We start from the raw sequence: 22,756 nt of genomic DNA, 5'->3' as shown, positions 1-22,756 counted from the left end.
GCAGCACCTTTCCAGACAATGTAATCCTGAGAATCCCTGCAGCTATAATCATGTATAATTTGGTGAATGCTGAGTATCCAGGGACAGCCAGGACCAACCTTGCCTTGTGTGATCCTGTCCTCAGAGAATAAGCTATTTTATTTAATACACTTGCATCGTGCTTTTCTGTCTAATGGCTCTGCAAGGCAGCTGAACATCACAAACACTGCAGATATGCTCTCCTCTTACAAGAACAAATGGGGTCGGTTGCTAAGACCACTGCTTTCTTTCATCTTCATCCTGCACAAAAACTTTTTGGACGCAGCTGGCCTGGTAATGCTGGCATGGTAATAGCGAGGCTAGACTCCTGTAATGTGCTCTACACGGAGCTGCCCTTGACAACTATCCTGAATGGACCATTTGCTGGTTGGTGCAACCTCTAATATACATGTTACACCTTGGCTGAGAGCACTGCACTAGCTGCTGGTATGTTTCTGGGTTCAATTCAAGGTGCTGGTGCTTACCTTTCCTGGCCTTAGCCCCACATACCAACTGTGTTCCCCTGATAAGGACTTGGTGGCGGTCCCTTTAATGGTGGCTGTCCCTCTAAGGGTGGCAGGAGAGACCGGCCTCTGCCCATTCATGAGCCTTTTCTCCTTCCTTGAGTATACTTCCAGAGTTTCCAAAGAGGACTTACACTCTGATAGAGTTACATAAGCTTCATGTACACACTGCATTTTTGTTATTGGTATTTTATGTGGAACTGTATTGGTCTTAATTATTTTAATGTTTGTAAACTATATGGAGAGAAGCAGGATATAAATTATTCAAAGTAACAAAATAGAAACATGGAGAGGTAAGGTGTAAATATTTAAAATAAAGAATAAAACACTATACTGACATGACAAATAAGTCTTGAAAATATCATTCCTACAAAATACCATAAAGATAGTAAAAAATAAAAAGGGTCTAATGGCACCTTAAAGGCTAACAAGATTTTAATTCCAGCATAAATTTTAATGGGCCAGAGGCCCATTAAAATGGGAAAAAAACATTTGAGTACAATTACAAAAGAATCTGGAGGGGAATACAAGCTAAATTGAGAGAATGGGGGAGGTGGAAAGATTCAATTAGTACAAGAATTGCAATGGTTAAAATGTTTTTAGTTCCTAGGCTGACTTACCTTTTTTATGTATTACCGTGGCATATACCAGTACATATATTGAAGAGGTGGCAAGGAGTTATGGATAGATTTGTGTTTGCATCTAAGAAACCAAGGACAGCTGGTAGGTATAGATATTATGGAATAAAAGATGGGGGATGGGGGATGGGGGATTCCCAATATTAGTAATTATTATGATGCATATCAATTAAGGCATCTAATGATTTGGCTTGAGGGAGAGTTAGGAGAAGATCTTGGTTGGATAGAACGGGAAAATTTAGAGGTGGTAGGAGGAAAGGAAAGTTTGTTTGATAGGAAGAATAGGAAGAAGAAGATAGGTGATGAATTATCAACTTTTCTGGGGCCTTATATGGTGTGGGAGAAGTGGAAAAAAGAGCTTACTCCGGGGATATCACCTCTTACCAAAATGTGGTATTATGATAAATTCACCCCATTAAGGGGATCAATGTCAAAGGAGGTAGGGGATAAATTAAAGAAGATTACGATTAAAGAGTTGAAAAAGATATGGGGAACAGACGTGATGAGAGAAGAAGAGAATATTGTTTTGAATAAGATGAATTGGTTGCAAAAAAGTCAGATTTCCTCATTGTTGAAGGAAGAAGAAATTAATCATATTGGGAAAAGAATTACTACTCCCTTTGAAAAATTGGTGAAAGAATATGGAGAAGATAAGGCAAAAATAGTTTCAAAATTGTATAAGGTGTTATTAGGCATAGGGAAATCACCGAGAGAAGTTTTGAAGGAATATTGGGAAACTGAGCTTCAAGGTATAATTTTGGATGAAGAGTGGGATAGGATTTTTAGGTTACCTCCCTTTGTTACAACGTCTAGGTTAATACAGGAGCAGGGTTTGAAGATGATACAGAAATGGTATTATACACCGGTTAAGCTGAGCTATATTTCAAAATCGGGAAGTAAAAATTGTTGGAGGAAATGTGGAGAGGTGGGAACGTTCAGTCATATGTGGTGGGATTGTCCTTTGGTAAAGAAATTTTGGGATCAAATTGGTATAGAAATGTCGGGGATTGTGGGAAGAAGGGTAAGAATATCTAAAGCAATGGCACTTCTTAGTTTGGATGGTATAGAGTTAAGGGTAAAAGAGGAATGTAAATGGATAAATTTGATGTTAGTAGCAGCAAGACAAGTGATTGCAAAGAATTGGAAAGAAGCTGAGGAACTGACGATTAATCATTGGAGGGAAAGGATGAACAATATAATAATTTTAGAGTATCTTACAATGAAGATACGTAGAATGAATGGGTCAAAGGTTAAGGACCAAGAGGCGGACTGGTTTAAAAGGATGGCGGGGTATTTGGGAAAGTTTAAAAAAATTGGGGTGATTAGTCAGTTAATAGGAAATTGAGAGGTTAATTTGATTATAAGATTAAGAGGGAAGGTTAATAGTGGAATAGAGTTCTATGGATGATTGTGATATAATACTGTATGGAATTTTATTTATGTCTCTAATGCCTGGAAGTTGCACATGGGTGGTGTTGGTGTTGGATTTTTTTATGAAATAAAAACATTTAAAAAAGAAAAAAAGAAAATATCATTCCTACAAGATACCATAAAGATAGTAAAAAATAAAAAGGGTCTAATGGCACCTTAAAGGCTAACAAGATTTTAATTCCAGCATAAATTTTAATGGGCCAGAGGCCTAATCGTCACATGTGTCTGGAAAAAAATGTGTTCTGATCCACAAAAAATGGATGCTGTAATAAAAATCTTCATAACATTTCAGGTACATCAAACTCCTATTTATTTTTACCCAACTTAGAAACACAGCAAGCCTTCTGGAAAGATTAAAAATACAATACAGGGCCAAGAGCTTATGCCCTACCCCCAAGGTCAGGCAGAATACAGTCTTGGCCCCTTTTTCAAAAATCCTGGAAGGAACTAGGAATGCAAGCCTCCTTGGATACACCATTGTACAGTCAAGCTGCCACCACCCAAGATGATCCTGCTCCTTGCAAATGTCATGCCAGGGAAGGAACAGGGCCATCAGAAGATAACATAAGAAGAGCACTGCTGGATCAGACCAATGGTCCACCTAGTCCAGCATCCTGTCTCACACAATGGCCAACCAGTTCCACTGGACGACCAACAACAAGGCATAGAGGCCAAGGCCTTCCCCTGATGTTGCCTCCTGGTTCTGGGATTCAGAGGCTTAGTGCCTCTGAATGTGGAGATTCCCATCAGTCACCATGGCTAGTTGCCATTAATAGACTTATCCTCCATGAATCTGTCTAATCCCCTTTTACAGCTGCTTATTTGCTGTGGCCATCACGACATCCTCTGGCAGCAAATTCCACATTTTAATCACTCTCCGGGTGAAGTAGCATTTCCTTTCGTCCATCCTGAACCTGTGCCCGTAGAGGTCCATAAGGCAGAAAGTGCGCTCTTGTTTTAATCCACACAGGGCTGTCATAGTCACCATTAGCACCTTTAAATTTTGGCTTGAAAGCAAACTGGACCAGCCAGTAGAGATCACTCAGCATTAGCATAACAGAATCCCTTGCAGCCTGGTATCGCCTGAATCTGGACTACTCCTTGGATTTTACCACAGTGAAATTGCAACAAATAAAAAGAAGCAGATAAAAATTTAAACTGAATTAATTAGCAGAGCTGCTTTTGTTCTGAGGATGGCATTCGAACAAAAGAAAAGCCCTGCTGGATCAGAACAGTGGTTCATCTAGTCCAGCATCCTGTTTCACTCAGTGGCTAACCGGTTGCCCTGGACAGCCAACGAACATGGGATAAATGTTATTGTTGCCTTCTAGCACTCATATCCCAAGGTTCACTGACTCTAAATATGGGGGTTCAAGGTAGTACAGGACAATGGTATAGCACAGAAGTTACCAAGGAAGATTCAACAATCACAAGGTCCCTCTTTTCAAAGAGAAGGTGAATTTGGGTGAATCAGCCACAGCTGAAAAAGGCACTCTAAGGAGACCTAGGCGACATACTTGCTTCTAAATACCCACCTCCAGTCCTTTCTCAGCCATGAACTTACTGGATGGCCTGGAACAAGCCAGTCCCAGTGCTTTACAATACAAAGCCCTCATGAACGGTGAAATTTACCCCACCATTACACATTTTGCTATACATTTATTTATTGTTGGCTGCGGTCACACAGAGCATAAGCCACGCTTCAGAGACAGAAGAGAGGCGGAGTTTCCTGGCACGATCACAGGGCAACATCTGGCAAGTGTAGAGCTCCCGTCGGTAACCCGTGGCTAAATGCCGGAAACGCGGAGTAAAAAACTAGTACCTTGGAGGTACTAGTTTCTGGAAACCGCGGGGCAAGGGCGGGCGTATGATCGCGTTTCCGGAGGTTGTTCCGGCGCCCGCCCATGTCCCCTAGCTACAAGGTGTGTTTTTTCCAAGTCCCCACGATTGCGCACAAGCGCCCAACGGAGCATGCGCAAACGTCTGTTTAAGTAAAAAAAACACAACGTACGTCGTGCAGAGAAGAGGAGAGCAGCCAGAAGGAAGCACCAACGAGCGCATGGCTTGAGGCGAGCGACAGATAGATAGGGGGAAAGGGGGCAAGGCAGAAGATGTCGCCCAGAAGAGGGGGGCGCGGTGGCAGAGTAGGAAGTCTGCTGGGGGAAGGGGCGGTCAGGGCGGAGGGGGCTGGGCCACGCTGCTTTGCCCTCTTCGCACGCCCCACCAGCCGGCTCCCCAGACTGTTGCCCTTCCAGACCTACTGCCCACCCCCTGCCTGCCTCACTGGTGGGGAAAACGCCGTGCCCGACACGATGCCACACCGCCCAGTCGGCAGCTGGCCCCTCTTCTCCCCGCGCCGCTTGGCCGGCTGTCGTTGCAGCCCCCTCCTCACCTTCCCTCGGCGCGCGGCCCCCGCTTCTTTGCCCCGAGGCCCCGCTTCTTTGCCGTGTGGTCCGTGCCTCCCCTTAACCATGGGACCTCCACGGAACCTCCACAGGAGCTCCACGGGGGGTCTGATCGCGCAACCGCGCTTTAATTTTCCCCGGGGCAAACAGCCACGCTTCCCCCCCGCATTTTCCTGGCCGTGTGACCGCGGCCGTTGTTACCTATAGTCTGCCTTTCTCACTGAGACTCAAGACAGATTATGCAATCTAAATCAAGGCTATCAGTATGATGATACATCTAATAAGCAATGTAATAGGACTAGGAATCACATGACAGTAGGGCTCCAAGTGACTTATAGGAGCTGAGTGCTGGGAAACTAGGAAACAGGAAAAAGTAATCACTGGTCCTGTCAACTTGGACTTTGGTTTTGGGAGATGATGGGATAAACTAACCCTTCAAAAACCCTTCTCATTTCCAGCCATTGTGTGGATGAGTGTAAAAAAGAACAGTATTTCCAAGCAAAGTTTCCTTGATCTAGTGTGTAACTAACAGTGCAGTCCTCAAAACAGTTACTCCATTCTAAGCCCACTGATGTCAACAGACTGAGAAGAGTGTAACTCTACTTCGAATGGGGCAAAGCGCTGCATTTATATGTAGTAAACCTGACCAGGAAGGGTTTTTATTCCTTTTCCTTAGCATGCACAGTTTAAATCCCACATCTTATTGATTGTTAAGGTTTACTCCAGTTGTGTGTTGTTCTCATTTCTTCAAAGAGTAAACCACCTTGTCCCAGTCAATTCACCTCATACTTTAGTTATCAACCCAAGTAGGCATGGGTTGGTTTATAGTCAGGCCCAGATTCTATCCCTTCAAAACTTACTTCCTGCTGGAAATTCCCTAGAAAAAGTAGGGAAGGCTGAAACTGTGACAGAAAATTCCTCTGGGGTGGTGTCCAGCCCCAGGAAATTGTCACAGCCCTGTGTGACATATTGCAACTATAGCAACAACCGTCAGTCAGCCTCCCATCAATAACCTGAGCAACAAATTGGATTTTTTTCTTCCACTAGCAAAATTAGTTTGCTTAACTTATAGTTTAAAAGTTTCCCCAAGACATGCTCAGTTATATCATCATCACCTTCCAAAGACATTACACAACACATGCCAGGGGTATTGTATTACTCACATTACTATAGTTAGGACTGAAAAGGAATAAACTGAAAAGGGGAAGATCGGGTATCAGAATCAGGGTGAAATGGAATGTTTTTTTTAAAAAAACCCACAGAGCCCAGTCCATCAGAAATGTCTCCTGCAGAGCTTTCCCCCCCGAAACAAATGAAACTGATACAAGAACACAGTTCTGTTCTGCTTACCGACAGTGCAAACAGAAAAGAAGAGTGCATGACATTTACATGTTTCACTGGCTGCGTTCAGACACCAGGGTAAACGTGATCAAACCCCCATTAGTTGGAAAGATGCAGATGGTACCAAACTCATGCATTCAGTCCTCAGAAAAGGAGATTTCAAACCAGGGATGCTTGAGTGGAAACACTGGGGAATGACAGATTCGATAGCATCCCTAGTTTTAAGTCAGGCTGGAAGAGAGTCAAGGATAATTTTAACTATGCAGGTGGTTACCACGGGGGTTTAATTAAGGGTTTGGTGGCTAAGGGAAGCCATCTCTGAATAGCAGAATGGACAAATTGCTGGTGTACAATGAGTAAGCTGTACTTATTACATTACATCTTTGACAGAGCGAAGTAAATCCTGGTAAAACAACAGCCAGAAACAGAAAACTTGCACAGCTGGTAAGAAGCTGTGTAGGAAAACCAAAATTAATGAGAAAGGGGTTTTTTTATCAGCACAATCAACAGTGATGAAATAAGGAATGACTAGATGGATAAGACAGGATTAATATGCACAAAGAACGAGAGAAGAGAATCCACTAAAGTCGTATTTGCTGTAGACCTCCAGGCTCCAAATTTGAGATGGGAAAGAGGAGAGTGGATACAATGCTAGACCAGATTTCAGTTGCCTTGATAAGGAACCAATTTAATAACTTTGTACTGCCCTTAGCAGAGCAACTGAACTATCCTTGGGTGAGTTGAAGAACGAGTGAAGAACTTCGAGGTATCAATTACAGGGCCCATTTTATTCCAAAGTTTTTATTCCTGACCTTGTCAAGCAATGGAGGAGGGAACAGAAAGTCACAGATGACGCCAAGATTGCAGGTGTTGTTAACACAGAAAAGGATCAGGAAGGAGTTATACATAGCAAACTAGGCAACCTTACGAATGTCACAGGAATGGAATGAAGTGTAAGGTCATGCACTTGGGGACGAATGGCAGATGTTTGCGGGCTGCAGCGAGGAAATAATAGAGGAGGCTGGGAACCTGTCATGGTCACAGGACAACTACAGGCCGATTCACACCAAGCCCCTGCATTTACTGTTTACATCTAGGAGGCAACCTTGGGTTCACATTTTCCCATAGAGCAAAAAAACCTGATGTGAGGCCCACACATAAAGTATGTGCATACAAAATCATTTATCCTCTCTCCTTTGGGGGAAGGATGGATTACAACAGCGGAGCCAGCGTATGTGAGCTTTACATTATTACATTCTTATGTATGGGGTGGGTGCATACCCCATAGTTCACTATGCCTAGGACACCAAGGCTATGCCTGAACCAGCCCCATGAGCCACCAACGTGATGAGACTGCAAAAATGGCAAATGCCATTTCCACAGGCACCCACCTGCACACTGATTGAGACTGGCTGCTGAAGCCTCACACTCTGTGCCCTCACCTGCAGATGTGCAAACACCAGAGACTGGGCCTTTTTGGTTGTGGCACCTCAGTCACAGAATTCCCTTCCAAAAACATTCAGGCACCAAACAAAAATGTTTTCGGTTTAGCACTTTCCACTGATTCTGTTGCTTTCTCTCCTTGTTCCCTGGGTATGAGAATGCTGAGACCAAAAGGGAATGCTTCTTCCATCCTACATGGTTTTAACAACCGGCTTTATGCTGGTCTGTGGTTTCATTCCTCATTTTGGCTTATGGTTTTGACAGGCTGTTTGTATGTTGAGGGTTTGTGTTTTTTTTAAATGCCTAACTACTTGGAAACAATGTGAAGAATCCAGAGTAGAAACATTTAAAATAATAAAGCTAAAAATGGATTGCTTGGGTGGAATGTTTTTAGGGAAATATTAATACTGTTCAGCATAACCCTGAGTAAGAAAACTGGGATACTGTGTCCAAGTGTGGTCATACAAAACAACAACAAAAAAACACCCAGAAACAAACACCCAAAACAACTGTAACTGCAAAAATGAAGAGCCCATTTTAGAAGGTACAGACACTGCTGAAATTTCGCAGCCCTACAGCTAAAATCTCTACGTCAATACTGCTTCTTCCTTGAGCAAACGGTGCCCACGAATCTTCAGTATCATCCAGGTTTCCATCCTCACACACCAACCATTTCCCATTAAATGTGTGCCATTTTTTAATGTCACTTTTGAGTCAATGGCACCAAAGAAAGTACCAAATCAGGAATACTGGCAACAACAACAGAAAAAAAGGTCCGGATGGAATCAGATTAGAACAAATTTTTAAAAAAGGCGAAATCTTCCTTTGTTCATATTATAAACACAGATTTAAGGGACTTGGCCTACTTGGAAAGAAAAGAAAAAAAAGAAAGGAAATAAGATTGTCTGCCTACCAATGCATCCCAGACATAACATAGCACAGGATGAAAAACTATTCAGATTAAACAGAAACAGGAACACTGGGTACAAGAACTAATGACCATATGTGATTCATTAAGATTGAAGACAATCCCATATTCGGGGGGGTGGGGGCGCTCACTCATTTCAATTCATTTTGTACCTCTAAGAGGCCTTTCGCTCATCCACCCAATCAACTCAGGAGCATCATGAACTGAACCATGAAATTATGATGTTGGAATGATGACTGTATACTATCCCCTGCTGTGCAGGCCTACCCTCCAAGAGGAATTATTGTAGCCCTCATGAGCCATCAGCCTGAAAGATGCGCATTTTTCATAACGCTTAGAGACGTTTGTTCATATATTTACATTATACCCTTACATTTATACCCAGTGGGGACCCAAGGCAACTTACATGGTTCGCCTCATTTTTCCCCACAACGACCCTATGAAGTAGGTCAGGCTGAAAGTGTGCGAGTGGCTCAAGGTCACCCAGCAAGCTTCTACGGCAGAGTGGGGATTTGAACTCAGGTCTCCAGGATTCTAGTCCTGCACATACTATTTTTCCCCAAAACATGTATTTATTTAATTCATTTGTGCCTCATCTTTCTTGCCAATGGGGCCCAAAGCACCTTACATCATTGTCCTCTCCTCCATTTTATCCTCCCAAGAACCCTGTGAAGTGCATTAGGTTGAGAGAGTATGACTGGCCCAAGGTCACCCAGTGAGCTTCCATGGCATGAGTGGGAATTCGAACCTGGACCTTCCAGATACTAGTCCAACACTCTTAACCATTACACCACACCAGCTACCCTATCTGGTCTGAAGAAAAGTTCTGAAGGCCTGAAAAGTTTGCTTACTTGCATTTTGAATTTTTCAGATAATCCTAATAAAAGGTATTGCATTATACCTACTTTTGGATTTCTTTCTAGTGATCCAAGCTCGGATACCTGCAGATTTTCGGCTTGAAAAGCACAACGATAAAAGCAGTAAAGTATCTCGCAACAACAGCACATGCAGAACAAAACATGCCCAAACATGCCACAGTGCTTTTCAGCTCTCGCCATTCCAAATACCTTACGGAGAGTGTCTTTAAAGACCATCTCACTGCTTTTCACCTTTAAAGACATTCCAGAATAAGAATATTGCAGAATAAATTGAATGAGGCTGCCAACATCGCTGTTAAGAGTTCATAACACCCCATAAATTAAGATGGGAGGCCCTGAGTGTATAACTTTAATAGCTATCGAAATGCCTAACTTTCAGTAATTTGTCTAGCTTATTGTTATTTTTCATTCGATTACTCTGTTGGTACAGGCAGCCAACCTTATACAACCCTCTTAACAGGACTTACCTCCACAGCCTAAGGGCATGATCCCCAACTTTCCCCTTGCAGATCTACCAGTCGCACCTCTCCACCCCCTAGCCATGCCAGAAAGAGGCAGCCAATTCCCGCCAATTCCCAGGCATACCTGGGAGCCAGAGAGATTGCAGTTGCTGAAGCGCTCCTGGAATTTCTCCATTCCTGGCTGAGAGTGTTTTGCAACTGATCAGACCGGTCACAGAAACCGCCCACCCCTCTAGCCGGGGGACGGAGTGCTATGGGCCTGGCCAAGGGCCGTGCTCTCCAAGCCACTGAAGGTCACTGAAAGGCCCTTTACTGGCCTTCAGATCCCAGGGACAGCTAGAGCAAGACTCCAGGCCAGTAGAACTTGGAAGACCAACAGGCTATAGTGATGGAAAGGCTAGACGCCTGTCATGTGCTCCAGGGCATACGCTGTCAAGAGTCAAAAGCTCCCTTCGTCAACTACCAGGCATGGATTCCTGGAGGAGAGGACATCTGCCACCATACAGTGGAACAGAGTTAGAGATGGAGCCCCAAGACATCACCTGTGAACCCTGCCACTTCCTTTCCAAACTTACTAACAGACCTCCAAATGTCATACACCAAAGAACCCCTTACACCGACCTTTCAAGAGAACCTCCTCTGCTGCTCACCTCTCTCCTCGGCCACAATTTGCCATTTATTTATACCTTCTTCTTCCTATCCCACCCCCTTCAGTTTTCAACCCTTTGTTAAGGACAAATGTAATTAATTTGTAGTGTTTTACACTATGGCCTTGTGAGCACAAGAAAATCATCATTTAGGCCTTCCATAAAAGATGGAGAACAAAGCAAAGTCAGTCTCCATGGGGAGGGTAGGCATATTTCATTTTCTGAGGAGGGATAAAGGGTGTGTGTGCCTGGAAGTCATGGTTGACCTCTGGCAACCCCTAGTGGGGCTTGGATGTTTCAGAGAGGTGGCTTGCTATTGCCTGCCTCTGTGTCCTAGCCCTGGTATTCCTTGGAAGTCTCCCATCCAAGTACTCGCCAGGATTAGCCCTGCTTAGCTTCCAAGATCTGACAAGATCGGGCTTGCCTGGGCTATCCACATCAGGGCCAAGAGAAGTTTATTGGGGGGGGGGCATACAAAACTTATTTTAAAGCCCTTGTGAATGTTGTGTTCACCAGCTCAAACAAGCAACTCGAATAGCCCTGACTAGGCCAACCTTGTCAGAGCTTGGAAGCTAAGCAGGGTCTGCCATGGTTTGTACATGGATGGAAGACAACCAAGGAAGACCTGGGTTGCTACACAGAGAAAGGCAATGGCAAACCACCTCTGCTTATCTCTTCCCTTGAAACCCCCCTGGTCTTGGGTCACCATGAGTTGGTTGTGACTTAATGGGATACAATTATTATTATTATTATTATCCAAATAAAGTAGATTAACTGTATCCTAATCAAGAAGACTAGTTTAGGGGTGACTTGCTCGAAAAGACTAGTATTCAAATGGTTGAGGAGAAAATCTGAAATTCCTCGGAAACTTTTAAGGAGTTCCTTTCTACTTCCTGAAAGCAAGCTTGCTTCTCCCTACTGAACTTCTCCTGAAGTCTGCGGATGGAGGAGATCATATTGGTTGAGTTCATATGATAAGGCCTAACGTGCCTGGTTAACATCGTCGAAGTATGCTGAGCCCGTGTCCTAAAACATGCCCCAGAACCCTTTGCAATACACAGGGATTCTGTGTCACATGCCTTCATGTGGAAAGTACCCCACAAGGTGGAATGTTTGTCTGTTGTAGGGAATCATTCCTCCTCAAGCCAACTATCCACCCTTTCTTAGGCAGGTCCCGTGCATGCTTTAAGAACAATGCCAATGGCCTCCGGCACATATTTAAAAATTCCGTGCACCACAACTGACCTACCTACGCATGCTGCAATTATGATCAATATTTGATTGGCTCTGAAAAGAGATAGTGGAGGTAAGTGGTTAACGGAAATTGACCAATCAAAATCTAAGCAACCAGACAGACTTGTCAGGAAAAGCTCATCTGGGTTTCTTTAAAACCGGCCTAATTTGAATCAGAAGTTTCACCGGCAACACGCTTATAAGCTCTAACTGAAAGCAGAGAGATTGAATCTGGACACTTTTCTAATTAGAAGTGCCCAAAGATTTTAGTGTATGCAGAGAGTTTGTTCATTGTAAAACTATTCTGAAAGATGGGGGGAAAGTCAGAGCCACACCACAACTTGCCCCCCCCCCACAACTGTATCAGTAAAAAGTATAGAATGTCATTTCAGAACATTTGTGCGTGTCTCACTAGACCACACAGGTTCCTGCATGTGAACCTCCACAATATCTTCTAACAATGCTGTATATCACTTTCTACCTTTCACAGAGGCAAGACTGGCCTCCGGTAGAAGATGGGTCTTTTCAGTTGTGGCCCCAGAGTTACAGAACATTCTGTGGTGATTCTGTTGCCTCCATCCCTGGTTCCAGCTCCCCCACCAAAAAAAAAAAAAAAAAGATCACATTTTTTGTTTCAGAATGCTTTTGCTAGTGAATAAGGTTCTGTCCTGTCTCTTTTTCTGGTTGCATTTCTGTTTTAATTGAGTTTTTGTTTGCCACTTTGTGACTTTGCATTAAACCAGGGACATAAGCGCTGCAATTCATTTTGTTTAATACGGCAGAGAACTCTGAGAAAAACATCCTCCCATGCTAACACTGAACAACTGATTCCAGTGAACAAAAAAGCCATCTGGTACAGTCTTCCCAGAACCGAACAATTTCAGAGACAGATTGTGGGGTGTGTGGGGCGAACAGCCTCATTTTGGAATCCCTTCCTATTTTAAAGCATCAACTTGTTAAAGTAAGAAGATATGGAATAAGAATTCCAGTCTAACCTTCACCCTGGTGTTTTAAGCTTCCTGCATGCATGACCCTTTTGGTATCGGGGAAGATTCAAAGACACAAAACCCTACCTGTGTTCTGAAGAGTTCGAGAAAGATTTGAAGCTGCCTATTTAAATATACTATAAAACAAATAATGCTGTGTGTGTGTGTCCAATTCAGTATTGTCTACTCTGAGAAGACACTGATCTCCAGCACAGAAAGGACTTTTTCCAGCAAGTACAACCCATCATTTGCTTGCTTGCCAGGGACTGAACCTGGAACTTTCGACACGCAAAGCAGGTGCTCTGCCACTGAGCCACTGCCATATACCAAGGTCAGATCATCCATGTAGCTGAGTTCTAGGTATTTTGACCAGCAGTGACTCTCGGGGTCTCAAAAGCCACTCTGCCACTCAGCCACAGCCCATCCCAAACAACTATACCATGACCCTTTTATGAACATTTGAGCTGTCATTTAAATAAAACGCATTGCGTACTTCCATCTCATAAAGTTTTACACACCAGAGCTATGAAAATGGGAAATGCACAGGGCAGAGCTGTCCCGGTCAACATGATTATCTGGGAGCAAGTGTGGTATAGTGGCTAGAGTGCTGAACCAGGATCTGGGTTCAAATCCCCACTATACAATGGAAGATTGCTGGGTAACCTTAGGGCAGTCACACAGTTGCAGCCCGACCTACCTCACAGCGCTGTTGCGAGGATAAAATGGAGAGGAGGAGAATGACATAAGTCACTTTGGGTCCCCCTTGAGGAGAAAGGTGAGGTATAAATAAGTTAATAAAACTAATAATTTTTGTTTATACAAATGATACATATTTAAAGGCTCGTAATAGAACTGCTTTTGCTATTGAGATCAGTGTTACACTGTGGTAGTAGTAGCAAGGGTACTTGCTACTTGTCATCTTCTACGCTCATCTCCTAATTTTGTGGAGCTAAATGTGACTTTTTCAAGCATTTGAGACTGACAATATCTGGGACCTTTGCTCCTGCAGCAGGCAAGATGGGACTTGTCCACTATATCCATGCAAATTACTAATTATATGAGAATAAAACATGGTGGCTTAGGATGAGTTTCTAATGTGCTTGAACAAGTCGTTTGCTCTTGATGCAAAGATTAATTAAAGAAACAGACTTGCACATAGCATGACCATTCACCCCTTAGGTTAGGATGACTAGGATGGCAATTATAAGCATCAAATGACCAAGGAAGTTCCAAAGAAATTTTTGCAGCTTGAGTTGTGATCCCACTGCAGATCTGTACTCAACCCGCTTTGAAGCCTGGGTTGGGGGAGGAGGGTATTCAGAGGGGGGGACAGCTTGGGGGGGGGAAACTGAAATATAAGTAATGCTTATTTTCTTATAGACTCTAAACTCATTCCACTATTTTAAGAACATAACATGCATCATTTAGAACTTAGCATATGAAATTTTAATAGTTAGCATATTTATGAGATGCAAATATATAAAGCCCTTTGTTTTCTACAAGCAAAACTGCAATCTCATCAAACCATAAAGATGAATTCAAAATGGTTGCATCCTATACGTCCTTAAGTAAATGTATATTAGTTTTAGCCATTGGAGACATGGGTGGGCATGAAGGTGAAAATTGTGAAAACATGGGGGGGGGCTGGATCAAGAATAAACTTTCCACTAATGGAAAAGTCACTGGAACAATGATAAGAAAAGTAAAAAGCAGCAGGAAAAAGGAAGACCCCCAACCAATACTCCCTCTAAGCTGTGGAGTTCTGTGAGCAAAAATTCTATTTAGTAAGCTACTGGCATTAAATTGTTAGCAAGCGATATGGCGACTGCATAAATTAGTTTTCTCTGGAGCCATCCTTCCTGAGCTAAGACAGAGGCTAAAAAACACACTAACTCAGCTTAGAGGGAATACTGCCCCCAACATTAGATGGATTGATTCAATCAAGGAAGCCATGGCCCCCAGTTTTCAAGACCGGAATAAGGCTGCTAACTATAGGACATTTTGGAGGGCATTAATTTATAGGGTAGCCATAAGTGACTTGACAACACTTAACATACACACACTGGAAGGGGAGGTGTAATTTCTACCAATTCTCTCTCCCTGCTGCAGACCCCAAATCATCCCCCACACCATTCCTGACCCCCAGGAGCAGCATTTCAGGAAGGCCAATGGGCTGCAGTAGCAAGGAAGGAGAAAGGAAAGTTCTGTTCTGCTGACAGAAGAGCCTTCCCTTAGTGGAAAACTTAGTCTGGATCCGACCCAAAAGAAACTATAGGATTTGGACAGTTAGCCTCATACAGTCACATATTTGGATACTGACACTGTCACCCATGAATTCACGAAACTTTGCCCTCCTCCACACACCTCAAAAACCACTTTAAAACATGTCAGATTCATGTCCAGAGTTACAGGACCAGAGAGTACCAAAAAAACATCTACTTATGCTTCATTGACTATGCTAAAGCCTTTGATTGTGTGGATCACAATAAACTATGGCAGGTTCTTAAAAAGATGGGAGTTCCAGACCACCTCACATTTCTCCTGAGAAACCTGGATAAGGGTCAAGAAGCAACAGTTAGAACCGGATATGGAACAACTGATTGGTTTAGCATAGGAAAAGGAGTACGACAAGGATGTATATTGTCACCTTGCTTATTTAATTTATATGCATCATGCGAAATGCTGGCCTGGATGAATTACAAACTGGAGTTAAGATTGCTGGGGAAAAGATCAATATGCAGACGATACCACTCTGATGGCAGAAAGTGAAGAACCTCTTGCTCAGGATAAAAGAGGAGAGCGCAAAAGTGGGCTTGAAGCTCAACATCAAAAAACTAAGATCATGGCATCTGGCCCCATCACTCCTTGGCAAATAGAAGGGGAAGTCGTGGAAGTAGTGACAGACTTCACGTTCCTGGGATCCCAGATCACCGCAGACTGTGACAGCAGCCATAAAATTAAAAGATGCCTGCTCCTTGGGAGGAAAGCGATGGCGAACCTAAACAGCATGATAAAAAGCAGAGACATCACCCTGCCAACAAAAGTCCGCGTGGTCAAAGTAATGGTATTCCCAGTAGTCATGTATGGCTGCGAAAGTTGGACTATAAGGAAGGCCAAGCGCCAAAGAATAGATTCTTTTGAACTATGGTGCTGAAGAAGACTCTTGAGAGTCCCTTGGACTGCAAGGAGATCAAATCAGTCAATCCTCAAAGAAATCAACCCTGGCTGTTCCCTGGAAGGCCAGATCCTGAAGTTGAAGCTCAAATACTTTGGCCACCAAATGGGAGCACTCACTGGAGAAGACCCTGATGCTGGGAAAGATTGAAGGTAAAATAAGAAGGGAACGGCAAAGGATGCGATGGTTAGACAGTGTCATCGATGCAACAAACATGAAATTGAGCAAGCTTCAGAGGACAGCGGAAGACAGGAGGGCCTGGTGTGATCTGGTCCATGGGATCGCGAAGAGTCGGACTCGACTGTGCGACTGAACAACAACTCTTAAGTGACTGCTTTAAGCAGAAAGATTTTCCCAGACATATGGTAACTAGGAGAGCACCAAGCATGCTTCCCTGAACTCCCACAGATAGCCTTCCTAAAGAAAGACCACAGTCTTTCTCCTTTTATGCATGTATCCTGGATGGCCCTATTAACTTCCTCCCTCTTGCATGCATATACACCTACACCAATCCCAGCTCTACACTTAACAGGTATTAACAGAAAAACTACTTTCCCCCTTGTTCCTATAGTCCTTAAATCATGTACTGGTCTCGTTTTTCACCATTTTTTCACTGATCCATCAAGTCCTCATTGAAGGAAATTGGCTCTTTTTTGGCATTCTTAATTGCTCTCTTGCCCAAATCTTTGACTTGGGAGAGGCTCACTATGTGAAAGTTTGAAAACCCAAGCTGTTGTCATATTGACCTCAAAGAACAAAAGACTCAAAACAGGTTCAGTAACCACTAGGATGTAAATTTCTTTTATTAAAACAACCATTTAAACAATCCAAATTTTATTGTTTAAACATTAACCAGCTAGCACTCTGTCTAATCCACGTACATATGCTCACATATCACCAGCTCTGCTACTGATTTTTTTTGTCAAGAAAAAATTAACACGTCTCTGTGTTCCGCTGTCAGTCTTGCGCGTAGACCATTAACAGTGAGCCAGCATTAGAAAACACACACTTTGATAGCAGAGATCCCCCTGGAATGGCACAAGTAACCCTTGGCCAGTTTTCCAAGCCTTGTAAAGTGTTTAACCGTTTACAACAATGTATAAATAGTAAAAAAAATCCTTAAACATTGAATGTTTTACATCCCTAACAGTAGTATCTTCTACTATAACATCTGCTGTTACACAGAGCTCTTCATAGTTTTGCCTAGCAAAGAGATCTGTGTAACCCAGAATTGAACAATAGGGGCGCACAGATGTTCAACCAAGAACTGACTCCAATCCCAAGGGAACTGTCCTTCTTCCTTCCTGGGGTCATCAACAACAGAGGCTTTGGGTGAGCCCCTCATCTTTTTATGCACCTTACATGCTCGCTCCTTCTGGCCTTACTTTAATAATGTACAGGAATGAGCACAGAAAGAGGAGACCTTTGCCAAAGTCTCTGTGGCTGTCCATCCTGGGAGTGAGGGAGGTTACAGTGCCCTTTGCCTATGTCTCCACTTATAAGGAAAGGAGTCAGCAAGGCAACTAATGCAAAGGGGTCACATGCTCAAAATGACACCAATACCAACATTTTCAGTTCTCTATTGAATGTGTGGAGCAATCGTGGCAAAGAAATACGACAAGGCATCTCAGGCATCTAGCAGCAGACAGCTTTCACCATTCTGCGTATGTCAGCATCAATGGGAAAAGCCAAATGACAGTTTTGCTCATCATACTGAGAACCAGCATAATAGATTCAGTTTCAGACTAGGATCTGGGAGACCCAGTTTCGAATCCCCAACACTCTACCATGGAAACTTGCTGGGTGACCTTGGGCCAGTCACACAACTTTCAAGCTAACCTACCTCACAGGGTTGTTGTGGGTATAAAATAGAGGCGGGGGGAATGATGTAAGCCATTTTGGATCCTCGCTGGGGAGAACAGAGGAGTGTAAATGAAGTAAATCATTTTTTAAAGAAAATCTGTCCCCCCACAAGCCACTGCTTCAGTCTCTGCTCAGTCAAAAAAAGTAATTTAACTGGTGTTAAAAATTGCTAGATTTTACCTCACGTTTCCTCCAAAGGAGCTTACCGCAGTGAACATTTTACCCTCACAACAGCCTTGTGAGGTAGATTAGGCCAAGAGACAATTACCTTCATGTAGCAGTTAGAGTGCTGGACCAGAAACTGGGAGACTCTGGTTCAAATCCCCACTCTGCCACGGAAGCTTGCTGGGTGACCTTGGGCAAGTCACATGCTCTCAGCCTAACCTACCTCACAGGGTTGTTGTTCTTTTGGGACCACATTGGAGAGAAAGGCAGGGTATAAATGAAGCAAATAAATAAATGAATAACCTGCACACCTCAGGACATTTTCATGAAAGAGTGGGAATTTGAACCAACACTAGTTCAGTTCTCTAACTACTAGTAGACTATGCTGGCTCTCCATTAGTTACTGGCCCAGGTTATGGGTGTGTAATATACACAGCATGCACCCAAGAATGCACACATATCCAGTGCCTACCCCATCAGACATGTGGTGAAGTAGCTAGAGGAAGAGTAGGAAAACCTGGTTTCAGATCCATGTTCTGCCATGCACACTGGTCCGGCCACTAGCCTAACCTACCTCACAGGGTTGTTGCGAAAGATAAAGCAGAGGGATAAATTCCTATAACTAATCAACAAATGCTGCTCTTAGCTGAGATTTGCTATTCTGGCCCCAGTAAAAAAATCATGGGAAATTAATAATTAAGGAAAGCAGGAGGAACCCTTGGCCTGCTTTTCTCGCAAACAATAGCCTGGCTATAGCCAAAGTGCTAAATTCCATAGTGAAAACAAATAAATGTTTCATCAGAAAGTACGCACTGGCATCTTCTAGTTCCTTCTCACGATATTCTTGCTCAGTAGTCAAACCCCAAATGAACAAAAACGGTCTTCGCCTTGCACACTTGCGTGGCAATAATCAAGCACGCCTAAGTTCACACCCCAAGCTGCCTCTGTGAGCAAGCAATATGGTTTCGTTTTTAGAAAAGCTAGAAAAAAATTCCTCAGAGTAAATTGAGCAAAAGCATCTCTATCCTGGGGGTGAAACCTAATTAAAATAAGTCTGACGTGGAAGAATTCTCTGCTGGTTGCTACATTTTAAAAGACTCCCTGCCCAACCTACACGTAACTGCTTTACTCGTGCATTAACCCCATGTGACTTCATTTTTTTTTTTTACAAAGTCCCCCACCTTCCCAAACCAACACAGAAGACTGACATATTTCAGGCTGTCAAGATCCACAGTCTCTTGCACAAGCCAGGTAACTGCATTAAAAGCAATAAACATTCTTCAAAGCAAAGGCATTTCTCCCCCCTCCCCTCCACCCGCTTGCTCGTGCCTGCTCCAAAATAACCTCCCGCCTGAGTAGCCGTGCTTCTGTATTGCAAACATTTGCTCGATTTGAGGTCATCAGAAACTATGTACCTGATAACGCCAAAAGCCCTAGAAATGCCAACCTTTATTTATTCTGTCTATTTATTTTACATTTAAAGCCATAGGGGAAGCTGGCTGGGCTAAGCATGGAGTAGTAAAGTGGCAAAGCAACATATCTCCGGGCTGTATCTTGCCTCTGCAGTGCATTCAACTAGATCAGGAGTCTTCAGGCACCAAACCCACCTTTAACCTCCACTAAGTTACAAGCATGTGTGACAGGAAGTTGGGTGACTTAAGAATCATGCAACAGATCCTTCCAAAAAACTCACTAACTATCAGGAGGAGCTATCTGGCGCATCTAAGGGCTGAAACCCAGTTGAAGACAACTCTAGTAGGTGATCTTAATCTAATCTCTCTCTCCAATCTTGTCTCTTTCCTGCAATATGAGGTAGTTATACTGACCTATCTTACAGGGTTGTTGTAAGGATGGCAACAAAGAAAATGTATTTGAAGTGCTCTGGAAACTCCAAAAGCACTCCACTGAATGTTAAGTCTCGTGATTAGGGTTCAGTTGTCAGCAACGTTCCCTCTAAACTGTGGAGTCCTGTGAGCAGAAATTCTAGTTTCTGAGCCACTGGCATTAACATTGTGAGCAGGTGATTTGGCTACTGCATTAATTAGTTAGCTCTGGAGCCCTCCTTCCTGAGCTAAGACAGAAATGTGTGAGCCAGACGCTAAAAAACTGTGAGCTGGCTCACACTAACTCAGCTTAGAGGGAACACTGGTTGTCAATGGTAACCCCTCCACAAGAGCCAGTTTCTCTTCTGTCCTTTTCAAAATCTGCAGGCAGAAATGTCTCTGCTCAACTCAGGCAAGGGCAGAGCTTGCAAGGGCTAGGTCCAATGTTTTTACCATGCCCCATAATGGCCTGCAGAAAGGAAAGAGATGTTTGCAACAACACCCCCCTGCATCACTAGTTGGTCGAGATGGAAATGAATCATCCACCGCTGCGGAGTCTGTCTCCCAAACATTTAAATCGTCGATATGTCCAGCCTGAGCCCAAATTCACACAACACTCATTCTCCAGACTCAAGACAGTATAGTTTCATGCCTTCCTCAGAAGTCATGTACCCTATCCAAAGTTTTCCTCAAAACTGTAACCCACTCCCATCTTTTTTAAAAAAATGTTATTCCTGGCAGGCCTTCCAGGGTTTTTAACAACTGTACAACTGGCAGGCATTCAAAGGTTGTTATTGGCCTGACGATGCAACCCTCAGGAAAGCCACACCTGGTGAATTCCTACCTGTCACATAGCTGATGCAACAGCAGAACAAACTAGTAGCCACTATGCCCTCCCTCTCCCATAAAGCTCATCATACACGTGTCAGAACAGAACAGAACAGAACAGAAAACCTTTATTGGCATAACACAGATAACCAGAATAAAGGCAAAATTTCTTCCCTTGCACATGTCCGTTTTCAAGACTGGAAACCAAAATTTGTCCAAGCCTCCAAGGCTACTCAGTAAAACAGGAACAAAACTACAACCTGAAGTGCACCTTGATGACTTTTTGTCTCGCTGAGAAGTGGCACTCCCATAGATGTTTCTGTAGGATTACTTCCGTTGGATGACTATGGCCCTTGACTCCCAAACCAACACATGTCCGAATGCAGCCTCAGAGCCCAATTACCCACAGTGAATCTGAAACTCAGTGGGCCTTACTCCGAAGTATTTACAAGACTGTGGCTTCCCAAGTCCAATCTTCTGGACATTTACCCACAACTAAATTCCTAATTCATCAGGCCTTCACTCCCAGTCCATATATGCAAAACTACAGTCTCACCTGCCTGCATGTTTACTCAAGAGTAAAGTTCACTGGGCCTTATTCCCAATTCAAATATTTGTAGGACTGCAGTCTTCAAACTAGGGCTGCTAATCTCCAGGTGGTAGCTGGAGATCTCCTTGGATTACAACTGATCTCCAGGCAACAGAGATTAGTTGCCCTGGAGAAAATGGCTGCTTTGGAAGGTGGACTCTATGGCATTACCCCACATCGAAGTCCCTCCCCTCCCTCAACCCTGCCTTCCTCAGGCTCCACCCCCAAAGTGTCCAGGTATTTCCCAACCTAGAGCTGGCAACCCTACTTCAAGCCCAATCCTTCACACATTCGCTTGGGTGTCAGCACCACCAGACCTCAAGCCTGGCTTATTCCCAGAGCCAACATGTTTAGGATTGGCATCCCCAGTGAGTTTCAGTGGGGGCTTCCTTCCGAGTAGAACATGCACAGCCAACCAATCCTTTCCAGCAGAAGGCCATTCCTAAAGGTGCTGGAAAGCCGCCTCTCTAGGAGGTGCAGCCCTATGCACGCTCACCTGGGGAAATACACTCGGCATCTGACGAAACGAGCCGTGACTCACCCAAGATCATGCTGCAAGCCACTGTGAGAGAGGGGTTTGAAGGCGCGCCACCGGCCTCCAGTTCCATTCTGCGGGCCACAGAGCTACCCTCTCTCTAGATTTATACACCCCCGGGGAGCAAGAGCCCCCGCACGCCGAGAGGGGCCTTTATTTCTGAGTAAGACTCGCCCTGTACCAAGCCAGCTCCATAGTCTGTCTGAGCCTCTCTCCCCTCCTCCTGCCGCTTCACGGTTTTCCAAAAGCCAGGCGGGAGAGCAAGCTTCCTCCGAGGCATTTCCTCTGCAGGAAAGGGCCGGGCCCCGCTCCTCCTGGAGAGACGAAAACTTCCAAGTTCCGCAGCAGAAGGAGGCTCTGCAAAGCCCCGGAGAAGTCCAGGATTTCACCAGAAAGAAGGGTGTGCGTGCGTGTGCGCGGGGGTGTTTTTACTTTAATGCCTCCCCGGTTCGCCCCCCGCACCCCCCAAAATCCCTAATTAATGGCTTTCCCTTTTCCTCTTCGAGGGGTCTGTCTATGCAGACACACACATCACACACACACACACTGGCAACTTGAACAAAGCGGATGCCTCGAATTCCTTCCCAGCCCCAGCTTGGTTTTTTTGGCAGCCGGAATGAGCCCGAAAGACGCGGCGCACAACACACACACACACACACACACACACACACACACACACACCTCGAGCAAGGCAGGGCGACACATGCAACGAGCCCCTCGCACGCCCCCCGCTGGGAGGCAGCCTGTCTCCGCCGAGCCCCCCGAAGCCGACCCGATTCACCCCCCCCCCACACACACACACACAAAATCAGACCCCCAAATCCGCCACCTCTTGGGGGGGGGGG

Source organism: Gekko japonicus, unplaced genomic scaffold (genome assembly GCF_001447785.1).
Source record: "Gekko japonicus isolate JY-2015 unplaced genomic scaffold, Gekko_japonicus_V1.1 scaffold524, whole genome shotgun sequence".
NCBI lineage: Eukaryota > Metazoa > Chordata > Lepidosauria > Squamata > Gekkonidae > Gekko > Gekko japonicus.
Note: the sequence above shows the minus strand (reverse complement) of the source record.